Here is a 10,604-nt window from a genome sequence, read left to right as displayed (position 1 = left end):
GGACTGCAGCTAAGCCTCCGAGTGGAAGTCTGGCTTACCACTCGGTAGGATTTTTTCAAACTTAGGCGAGTACTGGACTGCAGCTAAGCCCCCGAGTGGGAGGTTTGCTCTCCACTCGGTAGGATTTTTTCAAACTTAGGCGAGTACTTGACTGCAGCTAAGCCCCCGAGTGGGAGGTTTGCTCTCCACTCGGTAGGATTTTTTCAAACTTAGGCGAGTACTTGACTGCAGCTAAGCCCCCGAGTGGGAGGTTTGCTCTCCACTCGGTAGGGTTTTTTCAAACTTAGGCGAGTACTTGGACTGCAGCTAAGCCCCCGAGTGGAAGTCAGGCTTACCACTCGGTAGGATTTTATTTAATCTTAGGCGAAACGGATTCGCAGCTAAGCCTCCGAGTGGGAGTCTGGCTCACCACTCGGTAAGGATTTTTACAAACTTAGGCGAAACGGATTCGCGGCTAAGTCACCCACTGGGGGGAAAATTTTATTGGACAAAAATAAAAAGTGACAAAAATTATGGAGGAAATATGACACTATTATTTTGAAATCCATGAACTACAGGAGTACTTTATTGCAACTCATCCGAGTGATAAACTTAAGTGTAGAATGGGCGGAGTAGTTCCGCGTTCCAAGCTCGGGGCTCGTCGATATTATGTTCGACGTTGTAAAGACGGTACGCCCCATTGTGGAGAACTTTGGTGACGATGAAGGGTCCTTCCCAAGAAGGAGCAAGCTTGTGTGGTTTCTTCTAATCCACTCGGAGAACTAAATCTCCTTCCTGGAAGGCTCGACCCCTCACATTTCTGGCGTGGAAACGACGCAAATCTTGTTGGTAGATGGTCGATCGGATCAGAGCCATCTCCCTTTCTTCCTCTAAAAGGTCGACTGCGTCCTGCCGCGCTTGTTCAGCTTCTACTTCGTTGTAGATCTCAACTCGAGGAGCATTGTGGAGAAGATCACTCGGCAAGACTGCTTCAGCTCCATAGACCAAGAAGAATGGAGTTCTTCCGGTCGACCGATTCGGTGTGGTCCGCAGTCCCCAAAGCACCGAGGGAAGTTCGTCAACCCAAGCTCCAGCTGCATGCTTGAGATCACGCATCAGTCGGGGTTTCAATCCCTTGAGAATCAGGCCATTGGCTCGCTCTGCTTGTCCATTTGTCTGCGGATGGGCGACCGAAGCGTAGTCGACTCGTGTGCCTTGAGAGTTGCAGAAATCCCTGAATTCTTCCGAGTCAAAGTTCGACCCATTATCCGTAATGATGCTGTGTGGGACTCCATATCTGAATATCAGTTCCCTGATGAAGCTAACAGCAGCACCGGCGTCAAGGTTCTTGATTGGTTTAGCCTCAATCCACTTGGTGAACTTGTCGACTGCCACCAGTACATGCGTGAAGCCACTTCGCCCTGTTCTCAAAGGACCGACCATGTCCAGCCCCCATACTGCAAAAGGCCAGACAAGTGGAATGGTCTTCAGAGCTGATGCAGGCTTGTGCGACATATTCGAGTAGAACTGACATCCCTCGCACTTATCCACTATTTCCTTTGCCATCTCATTCGCCTTTGGCCAGTAAAATCCGGCTCGGTATGCTTTGGCCACGATGGTCCGAGAGGACGCATGATGACCACAGGTTCCCGAGTGGATATCATTAAGGATGATTCGACCTTCTTCTGGTGTTATGCACTTCTGACCAACTCCAGTCGCGCTTTCTCTATATAGCTGTCCTTTGATTACGGTAAAGGCTTTAGATCGACGGACGATCTGTCGAGCCTCTTCCTCATCCTCCGGGAGCTCTTTTCTCAGGATATACGCGATATACGGAACTGTCTAGTCGGGAATGACCACCAAGACCTCCATGACCAAGTCGACTACTGCTGGGACTTCAACCTCAGTCGGATCTATGGCACTCTTGGGTTGTGGAGCTTCTTCGGTGAAAGGGTCTTCTTTGACTGACGGAGTGCGTATATGCTCCAAGAACACACCACTCGGAATGGCCCCTCTCTTGGAACCTATCTTTGCTAGATCATCAGCTGCTTGATTTTTCAGTCGGGGTATATGATGGAGCTCCAACCCCTCGAACTTCTTTTCCAGCTTCCTCACTGCACTGCAGTATCCAGTCATGGCTGGGCTTCTCACGTCCCACTCCTTCATCACTTGGTTGACCACTAAATCTGAATCACCATAGACCATCAGGCGACGGGCGCCGAGTGAAATGGCCATGCGCAATCCCTATAAGAGGGCCTCGTACTCTGCCTCATTGTTGGAGGAATCAAAGTGAATCTGGAGCACATATCTGAGCTTATCTCCTCTGGGGGAAACCAGGACAACCCCAGCACCGGAACCATTCAACATCTTAGAGCCATCAAAAAACATGGTCCAATGCTCCGAGTGAACTTCAGTCGGCTGTTGCTGTTCAATCCACTCGGCGAGGAAATCTGCTATTGCCTGGGACTTAATGGCTTTCTTTGCTTCAAACTTGATATCAAGGGGAAGAAGTTCAATCGCCCATTTCACCACTCGACCAGTTGCATCTCTGTTGTGCAGAATCTCTGATAGTGGAGCGTCGCTGACGACTGTGATGGAATGATCAGAGAAATAATGAGCAACCTTCTTTGTGGTCATGTATATTCCATACACAAGCTTCTGATAATGAGGATATCTCTGCTTGGATGGAGTCAAGACTTCAGACAAATAATACACTGGGCGCTGAACTTTGAAAGCTTTTCCTTCTTCTTCCCGCTCGACCGTAAGCACTGTACTGACGACTTGTCCTGTGGCTGCGATATAAAGCAACAGAGGCTCTTTGCTGATTGGAGCAGCAAGCACCGGCTGGGTGGAGAGCAGAGCTTTTAGCTCGGCAAACGCTGCATCAGCTTCTGGAGTCCACTCGAACTTGTCTGCCTTCTTCATCAGTCGGTAAAGAGGCAATGCCTTTTCGCCGAGTCGTGAGATGAATCGACTTAATGCGGCCAAGCATCCAGTAAGCTTCTGGACATCGTGCACTCGCACAGGGCGTTTCATTCGGAGAATAGTGCCGATCTTTTCTGGATTAGCATCGATCCCTCGCTCGGAAACGAGAAAACCGAGTAACTTGCCACCAGGAACTCCGAATGTGCACTTTGATGGATTGAGCTTGATATCATACCTTCTGAGGTTGGCAAATGTTTCGGCGAGGTCAGCGAGCAGGTCGGAACCTTTTCGTGACTTGATGACGATATCATCCATATACGCTTCCACATTCCGACTGATTTAGTGAGTAGACACTTCTGAATCATTCGCATAAATGTGGCTCCGGCATTCTTGAGGCCGAATGGCATGGTGATATAGCAGAAGCACCCGAATGGAGTGATGAAAGCTATTTTTACCTCGTCGGGTCCGTACAGACGGATCTGGTGGTACCCGGAGTAGGCGTCTAGAAAAGACAATCTCTCACATCCCGCGGTCGAGTCAACAATTTGATCTATGCGAGGGAGGGGAAAATGATCTTTCGGGTAGGCCCGGTTGATGTGCTTGAAATCAATGCACATTCGGAGCGATTTGTCCTTCTTAGGAACCATGACGACATTAGCGAGCCACTCGGAGTGGTATATCTCTCGGATAAATCCTGCCACCAACAGTCGAGCCACTTCCTCACCAATGGCTTTTCTCTTCTGGACGGCGGACCGCCGAAGATGCTCTTTGACTGGTTTTGCTGATGAGTCGACTCTTAGGCGATGCTCAGCCAGTCCCCTGGGAACACCTGGCATGTCAGCGGGCTTCCATGCAAAAATGTCCCAGTTCTTATGGAGGAACTGGATGAGCGCTTCTTCCTATTTCGGGTCGAGTGTTGTGGAGATGTGGGTCGGGGCTGCATCGGCGTCGGTCGGGTGAATGTGAACAGGCTTCGTCTCACCGGACGACTGAAATGCAGATTCTGTGGCGGGTTTCTTGGATCGCAGCAAATCACTCGGATCTGCGTTTTGCTTGTATTCTTCAAACTCGACCGCTGTCACCTGGGAATCAGCAATCTTTGAGCCCTTCTGAAAGCACTCTTCTGCCTTTTTCCGATCACCGGTGACAGTGATCACTCCTTTGGGGCCGGGCATCTTCAATTTGAGGTACACGTAACATGGTCGAGCCATGAACCGTGCATAAGCTGGTCTCCCCAAAATGGCATGATATGCACTCTGAAAATCCACGACCTCAAACGTCAACTTCTCTTTGCGAAAATGTTTCGAATCACCAAACACCACGTCCAGAGCTATTTGGCCGAGTGACTCGGCTTTCTTCCCTGGTATAACTCCATGAAAGCTCATGTTACTGGTGCTCAGTCGGGACATCGGAATGCCCATTCCTTTCAGTGTGTCTGCATACAACAAATTCAGCCCGCTACCACCGTCCATCAGCACTTTTGTCAGTCGAGTGCCTTCGACAACTGGATCGACCACCAGAGCTTGCCTCCCAGGGGTGGCAATATGAGTCGGGTGATCAGATTGGTCGAATGTGATGGGTGTTTGGGACCATCTCAGATAATTTGCTTTTGCTGGGGTAACCATGTTCATCTCGCGGTTAATGACTTTCAATCGACTCTTGCTTTCCACATCTGCAAAGATCATCAGAGTGGAGTTGACATGCGGATATCCTTCCTCACTGTCCTCCTTGTCTTCGGCCTTGTCCGACTCCTTTTCCTTGTCTTTAGACTGTTTTCCTTGAAACTGCTGGATCAGGAGTCGACATTGGCGAGTGGTATGCTTTGGGTAAATGATATTCCCCTCTTCGTCTTTTTTCGTGTGGATATGACACGGCATATCCATCACGTCGTTCCCTTCTTTATCCTTTACCTTCTTAGGGTTCCAGGATCCTTTTGGTTTCCCTTTAAACTTTCCATGAGCCACGGCCAGAGCCTCTCCAGGAGCTGCCGGTTCAGCCTTCCGCTTCTGTTTCCGACTGGTGTTTCCCTTCTCCGACTGGCTCGGCTTGTGCTTGTCGCTTCGGAGTCGGTCTTATTCTTCACCGTTGGCGTACTTGGTAGCAATTTCCATCATCCGACTCAAGGTCATGTCTCCGGTTCAACCAAATTTCAAACTCAATTCTCTGTTCTTGACACCATCCTTGAAGGCGCAGACTGCCTGATGATCAGACACATTCTCCACAGTATGGTGCAAAGTGATCCATCTCTGAATATACTCCCTGAGGGTCTCATTGGTCTTCTGCACGCAGACTTGCAGCTCCGTCAATCCAGCCGGTCGCTTGCAAGTTCCTTCAAACGTTCTGACAAACACTCGGGACAGATCTTCCCAAGTGTAAATACTGCTAGGAGGTAACTGATTCAACCACGCTCTGGCAGAACCTTCCAACATGAGGGGCAAATGCTTCATGGCCACCTCGTCATTCCCACCACCAATCTGAACTGCCACTCGGTAGTCCTCAAGCCAAGTTTTAGGCTTAGACTCACCGGTGAACTTGCTGACTCCTGTTGCCAACCTGAAATTGGGAGGAATCACTGCGGCTCTGATAGCTCTGCTGAAACATTCCGGACCAGAAACATGCACTCGACTGCTCGTGGGCGCATCTCTATCGAGTCCACCTCGATGGGCTCTGTTCCGGTCGACCAAGCCTTGCACGATAATGGATCGCGCGTCGAAGCCTGGTTCTCTGGGGTCGACTGGAACTCTTCGCCCCGCACTGAGCTGACGTCTGTCATCTTGCTGTCGAGGAGCGTAAGACCCACCCCTCGGAGGGGAAGTGGGCACTCGACGCCTATCATCTCGGTCGTGTCGGTCTCCATATTGGTCTCGCCGATTCTCGCGCCCTTCACGCCGCGGAGGCGATCTGGGACTGTGAGCCGACTAAACCGTATTCGCAGCAACGGATCGACTGTGAATTCTGTTGCGCGACTGCGACACGGCTGAATTCTGATCTCCTGCTGCCCGGAGCAGATCCCTGATCTGCATCAAGCCTCTGCCAGCTTCCGACTGAGAGGGCTGGATGGACTCTGCTATACGGGTCGCAGCTGCTAAATTCTGGATTGGGGTTCGATATACCTGAGTCGGCGGGAAGAGTTGACGTCGACTGGCATCGGGAACTCGTTGCCGCGCGCGCTCGTCGAGTGCTCACTGAAGATTCTCCAGGCGAGCGCGTTCGGCCAAATTGGCCAAACGTGCCTCCTCCAAGGCGCGAGCCTCGGGGGTTTCTCCTGCGATGGGAGTATGCAGGGCATCCATGTTCCTGCGGCGAAGTTCCTCTCTTTGCAGAGAGTCGAGTGGCTCGGGCTGATACTCTTCGTGGTCTCGTGCGGGGTCACCTCCGTCGCCTGCCTCGCCATTACGGGGGAAGCCAGGGGGGCTGCGAGGCCCGTCGACCATCAAGATTTCTGCCGCTGGATCACTGCTATCGCATTCGGATGCAGTCTCTACGGAGCCAGTCGACAGATCGAACAGGCCGTAGAGAGATTCGTTGGGCTCGATTGCCGCAACTTGGGTGGTGGCCGTCTGGCGAGCCACCGCGTGTCTCACCCACCGCTGAAGCCTCGACCGACCTGAGCGCTTGCGTTGGCGGGAGACCGGGAGGGTGGTCGATAGGGGAGTCGACCGATATGGGGTCGACGGTTGCCGCAGCAGAACACCGCGGACACATGCGCGAAAATGCATCGCACCGCGGACGGGGAGCGCATCGACGTCGAGTGGAGCCTCCTGGAGCCAGGCGGAGTCGTCAGCGACGAAGGTGAGAGCACCGAGACGAATCTCTCGACCCTCGACCAAAACTCCAGCAGCTACCATGATGAAAGTACTCGGAAGAATCGCAACTTCTCCACAAAATCGCTAAAACACCCGACCCACGGTGGGCGCCAACTGTCGTGGATCTAAGTCTGACAGTAGAGTGGGGGGTAGGTATGGAGAGGCAAGGTCCTAGCTATGGAGAGGTTGTAAACACAAGAGATGTACGAGTTCAGGCCCTTCTCGGAGGAAGTAAAAGCCCTACGTCTCGGAGCCCGGAGGCGGTCGAGTGGATTATGTGTATATGGATTACAGGATGCCGAACCCTTCTGCCTGTGGAGGGGGTGGCTTATATAGAGTGCGCCAGGACCCCAACCAACCCACGTAATGAAGGGTTTAAGGTACATTAAGTCCGGGGCGTTACTGGTAACGCCCCACATAAAGTGTCTTTACTATCATAAAGTCTACTTAATTACAGACCGCTGCAGTGCAGAGTGCCTCTTGACCTTCTGGTGGTCGAGTGAGTCTTCGTGGTCGAGTCCTTCAAGTCAGTCGAGTGAGTCCCTCGTAGGTCGACTGGAAGGTGATCTCTTCTAAGGGTGTCCTTGGGCAGGGTACTTAGATCAGGTCTGTGACCCTACCCTAGGTACATGACTCCATCAGTGCCCCCCTCCCCTTGGCCCATAAGGCCCCCCAACACTTGTCGGGGCCTCCGAAACACCTTTCGGTCACGCTGGTCGTCACCCGGTACTCCCAGAACAATTCTGGACTCCAATACCCTTCGTCCAATATATCGATCTTCACCTCCGAACCATTTCGGAGTTCCTTGTCACGTCCGGGATCTCATCCGGGACTCCGAACAACCTTCGGTAACCACATACTATTTCCCATAACAACTCTAGCGTCACCGAACCTTAAGTGTGTAGACCCTACGGGTTCGGAAACCATGCAGACATGACCGAGACACTTCTCCGGCCAATAACCAATAGAGGGATCTGGATACCCATATTGGCTCCCACATGTTTCATGATGATCTCATCGGATGAACCACGATGTCGAGGATTCAATTAATCCCGTATACAATTCCCTTTGTCTATCGGTATGTTACTTGTTCGAGATTCGATTGTCGGTATTGCAATACCTCGTTCAATCTCGTTACCGGCAAGTCACTTTACTCGTTCTATAATGCATGATCCCGTGACTAACTACTTAGTCACATTGAGCTCATTATGATGATGCATTACCGAGTGGGCCCAGAGATACCTCTCCGTCATACGGAGTGACAAATCCCAGTCTCGATTCGTGCCAACCCAATAGACACTTTCGGAGATACCTATAGTGCACCTTTATAGTCACCCAGTTACGTTGTGACGTTTGGTACACCCAAAGCATTCCTACGGTATCCGGGAGTTGCACAATCTCATTGTCTAAGGAAATGATACTTGACATTAGAAAATCTCTTAGCAAACGAACTACACGATCTTGTGCTATGCTTAGGATTGGGTCTTGTCCATCACATCATTCTCCTAATGATGTGATCCCGTTATCAATGACATTCAATGTCCATGGTCAGGAAACCATAACCATCTATTGATCAACGAGCTAGTCAACTAGAGGCTCACTAGGGACATGTTGTGGTCTATGTATTCACACATGTATTACGGTTTCCAGTTAATACAGTTATAGCATGAATAATAGACAATTATCATGAACAAGGAAATATAATAATAACCATTTTATTATTGCCTCTAGGGCATATTTCCAACAGTCTCCCACTTGCACTAGAGTCAATAATCTAGTTCACATCACTATGTGATTGTAATGAATCCAACACTCATGGGGTTTGATCATATCTTGCTTGTGAGAGAGGTTATTAGTCAACGGGTCTGAACCCTTCAGATCCGTGTGTGCTTTACAAATCTCTAGTTCATCTTGTAGGTGCAGCTACCACGCGCTATTTGGAACTATTCCAAATAACTGTTCTACTATATGAATCCGGTTTACTACTCAGAGTCATCCAGATTAGTGTCAAAGTTTGCATCGACGTAACCTTTTACAACGAACTCTTTTACCACCTCCATAATCGAGAAAAATTCCTTAGTCCATTAAGGATAACTTTGAACGTTGTCTAGTGAAACATTCCTGGATCACTCTTATACCCCATGACTGACTCATGGTAAGGCACTCTTCAGGTGCGGTACATAGCACAACATACTGTAGAGCATAGGGGACGACCTACATCCTTTCTCTCTCCTCTGCCGTGGTCAGGTCTCGAGTCTTACTCAATACTCACACCTTATAACATAGCCAAGAACTCCTTCTTTGCTGATCTATTTTGAACTCCTTCAAAATCTTGTCATGGTACGTATTCATTTGAAAGTACTATCAAGCGATTTTGACCTATCCTTATAGATCTTGATGCTCAATGTTCAAGTAGCTTAATCCATGTTTTCCATTGAAAAAAAACACTTTTCAAATAACCCTATATGTTTTGCAGAAATTCTACATCATTTCTGATCAGCAATATGTCAACAACATATACTCATCAGAAATTCTATAGTGCTCCCACTCACTTTTTTGGAAATACAAGTTTCTCATAAACTTTGTATAAACCCAAAATCTTTGGTCATCTCATCAAAGCGTAACCAACTCCAAGATGCTTACTCCAGTCCTTAGAAGGATTGCTGGAGCTTTGCATACTTGTTAGCATCTTTCAGGATTGTCAAAACCTTCTGGTTGTATCACATACAACCTTTCCTCAAGAAAATCGTCGAGGAAACAATGTTTTGACATCCTATCTACAAGATTTCATAAATAATGCAGTAATTGCTAATATAATTCCAATAGACTCTTAGCATCACTACGAGTGAGAAAGTCTCATCGTAGTCAACTCCTTGAACTTGTCGGAAAATATCTTAACGACAAGTCGAGCTTTCTTAATGGTGATACTTACCATCATTGTCCGTCTTCTTTTTAAAATCCATCTGCACCCAACAGCCTTACAACCATCAAGTGGTTCTTCCAAAGTCTACACTTTGTTTTATACATGGATCCTCTCTCGGATTTTATGGCCTCGAGCCATTTGTCGGAATCTGGGCCCACCATCGCTTCTCCATAGCTCGTAGGTTTATTGTTGTCTAGCAACATGACCTCCAAGACAAGATTACCGTACCACTCAGAAGCAGTACGCGTCCTTGTCGACCTACGAGGTTTGGTAGTGACTTGATCCGAAGTTTCATGATCTATATCATCAGCTTCCACTTCAACTGGTGTAGGCGCTACAGGAACAACTTCATGTGCCCTGCTACACACTGGTTGAAGTGATGGTTCAATAACCTCATCAAGTCTCCACCATCCTCCCACTCAATTCTTTCGAGAGAAACTTTTCCTCGAGAAAGGACCCGATCCTAGAAACAATCCATTTTGCTTCCGGATCTGAGACAGGAGGTATACCCAACTATTTTGGGTGTCCTATGAAGATGCATTTATCCGCTTTGGGTTCGAGCTTATTAGCCTGAAACTTTTTCACATAAGCGTCGCAGCCCCAAACTTTTAAGAAACGACAACTTACACTACAAAAAAATACACTTCCGCGATGATACGTGTTTGTCACAATAGGTCGCATTTTTTGTCATGCATGTACATCCATGACAAATTTATGACAGAATCAAGATAGTCATACCTGTGCTGTCGTAGAAGTGTTCCATGACATTACCAAAATTATCATCACGGAAGTGTCCACTTCCATGACGATAAATCGCGCGTCGCCGAAGTGCTTTCGTCAAGGGTGTCCGACACGTGGCATCCACCGTAACGGAACGCCGTTAAGCTATCGGGTCGGGTTTTGAATCCGATAACCCGTTAACAGCCCCGACCAATGGGGATTTTCCACATGTAAAATCATCATTGGCTGGA

Source organism: Triticum aestivum, chromosome 2B (assembly GCF_018294505.1).
Source record: "Triticum aestivum cultivar Chinese Spring chromosome 2B, IWGSC CS RefSeq v2.1, whole genome shotgun sequence".
NCBI classification, from domain to species: domain Eukaryota; kingdom Viridiplantae; phylum Streptophyta; class Magnoliopsida; order Poales; family Poaceae; genus Triticum; species Triticum aestivum.
This window is presented reverse-complemented; position numbering follows the sequence as displayed.